This window comes from Megascapheus bottae, chromosome 6, assembly GCF_031878675.1.
Source record: "Megascapheus bottae isolate mThoBot1 chromosome 6, mThoBot2.hap1, whole genome shotgun sequence".
Classification (NCBI taxonomy): domain Eukaryota; kingdom Metazoa; phylum Chordata; class Mammalia; order Rodentia; family Geomyidae; genus Megascapheus; species Megascapheus bottae.
Window position 1 is genome coordinate 54,127,730 of NC_143514.1, and position 2,495 is coordinate 54,130,224.

General features: G+C 39.8%; 1 pseudogene; it reads left to right on the forward strand.

Moving 5' to 3' along the window:
- The first annotated feature begins 201 nt into the window (after positions 1 to 201).
- On the forward strand, positions 202 to 1,056 carry LOC150061878 (large ribosomal subunit protein eL6 pseudogene; annotated as a pseudogene).
- Positions 1,057 to 2,495: the final 1,439 nt, after the last annotated feature.

Genomic DNA, 2,495 nt, shown 5'->3' on the forward strand with positions numbered 1-2,495 from the left:
TATTATTCCAGTGGAAGAATAATGTTCTTTGGCTTGATCCTTGTTTGTGGAGAAGAGCCAGTGATCTTGCTGATTACATTCCACTGGGTACTTTCTCTGTGCCAAGAAGGTTAGTACCTGATGTGCATGTCAGCAAGGACAAAAGATATGAACATGAACCCTAACTTAAAAAGAATTCACAACTCTTTCCCATCTTTCAAGATGGCTGAGAAGCCAGACACTAAGGAATAGAAACCTGAATGCAAGTAGGCGACTGCCAATGGTAAGATGAAGAAAGCTACCCTAACACTCAAACGCCCAAGACAGGGAGTCTCCACTGATGCAGAAATCTGGTCTTAGTCTGAGGAATTGGCCAAGATTCCCAGTCTACCTTGTATTCTAGGAAAGCTATGGAGAAGTGAAAGTGCTTGGCTGCTAAATCCAGGGTTGAAAAGAAAAAGGAAAAGGTTCTTGCTGATGGTATACAACCATTTGATGGTGAGAGGAACAAGTGGTTTGCAAGTGGTTAAGCTTTGCAAAATGTCTATTACCCTACTGAAGATGTGCCTCGAAGATGCCATGGCAAAATATGCTTCAGTCTGTATGTATGCAGGCTGTGGGACAGTATCACTCCAGGGACAATCCTCATCTTTATTTGGCACCACAAATTCAAGAGAGCGTTTATGTTGACATAGCTGAGCAGTGTCTTCCTACTTAGGACTGGAACTCTATCTCTAGATTGTGCTTCTCTTCACAGAACACACCAGAAGTTTGGTATTACCATCTCTGTAAAAATTGATATCAGCAAGGTTTCAAACCCCAAATTAACTCACAGACAATTACTTCAAGAAGAAGCAGAGGGTAGATCCAAGATGGCAGACTAGAGACAGGGTAATACCAGAACTCTGTCCATTCAATCAGAAAAATAAGCCTCCAACCTGGAAATCCAATTCAAGACTAGATGCCTGGGAAAGGCAAGCAGTCAGAGGCCAGTACCAAAAATACACATCACACTTATTGATGAGAATCTGCTTTGTTCTTGTAACTCGATATTGCTCTCATGATTTAGCCCATTGACTACGTTTCCCCCAAGGAATCTTCGCAAAATTCTCCATCCCACTCCAAATCTTAATGTAAATATGAAAGCCCCCTTCGAACCCTCTTATGAGATAGGTACCTGAGAGGTGGTGCAGGACTTCTCTCTACGCATGGAGACTAAGAAACACACTGCTCATGTGGGTCACTGAAGAAATAAAGGAGGAAATCAGAATTTTTTTACAATTCAATGAAAATTAAAACACATCATACCAGAACCTCTGATACTGCAAAAGCAGTGTTTAGAGGCAAGTTCATAGCTCTAGATGCACATAGTAAAGAGTCTCATGATGCAACTAAAGAAGCTAGAGAAGAGCAAACCAAACCCCAAACTACTGCACAGAGAGAAATAGTAAAGATTAGGGCAAAAATCACTTAACTAGCTGAAAAAAAATTATGTAAAATCAATGAAACAAAAAACTATTTTCTCATATATTTTTATTGTAATCAATGGAAGTGTTACATTATATTTACCAGCTAGAAGGTGCATTACTTCACAAACATTAATACCCTTTCTCATGTCTTGGTCCCCATTTCCCTCCCCCCCACCCCCCTCATCTTGTTTCTCCCCCTTCCCTATCAGATTGCAAATAACCAAATAAGCATATAGGCAATATATCAGATAACAAGATGAAATTGTGTAACAATATGAGATACCCAAGGTATAGCAAAAGAGATGAGAGATAACATAGCACATTAAGGAGAACAATCACTATTATATGGCTTTTTTTCTATATCCTGGAGGTCCCTTCATTTAGTGTCATACTCTATGGTCTTATGTATCTAGGTTTTGCTCTATTGTAAATCTCTGCTAGGAGAGCCCAGGGTTTCTACTGATTATGACAAAAGAGGGAAACCATTGAGCCTATATTCCTTTGACTCTGGCTTACTTAATATGATTTTTTTCTAAGTCTTTGCATTTTCTTACAAATGGGGTGATGGCATTCTTTCTGACAGCAGCATAGAATTCCATTGTTTATATGTACCACATTTTGTCGATTCAATCATCTAGTGAGGGGAATTCGGGTTGGTTCCATATCTTTGCTATGGTAAATAGTGCTGCAACGAACATCATTGTGCTAGTGGATTTAGTATGCCCTTGTTTCTGGACAATTGGGTAAATGCCTAGTAGTGGAATTGCTGGGTCATAGGAGAGCTCTATGTTTAATCTTTTGAGGAACCGCCATACTGCTTTCCATAGTGGTTGAAGGAGTTTGCACTCCCACCAACAGTGCAGTAGTAATCCCTCCTGGCCACATCCCTGTCACCATCTGTTGTTATTAGTTATCTTGATCATGGCCATTGTAACTGGAGTGAGGTGGAATCTTAGAGTTGAAAAAGCTCTATTTTTGAAAAGCAAACTAATAAAATTGCCAGACTAGTAGCTAAGCTGATGAAGAAAAAGAGTGGAGAGACTCAGA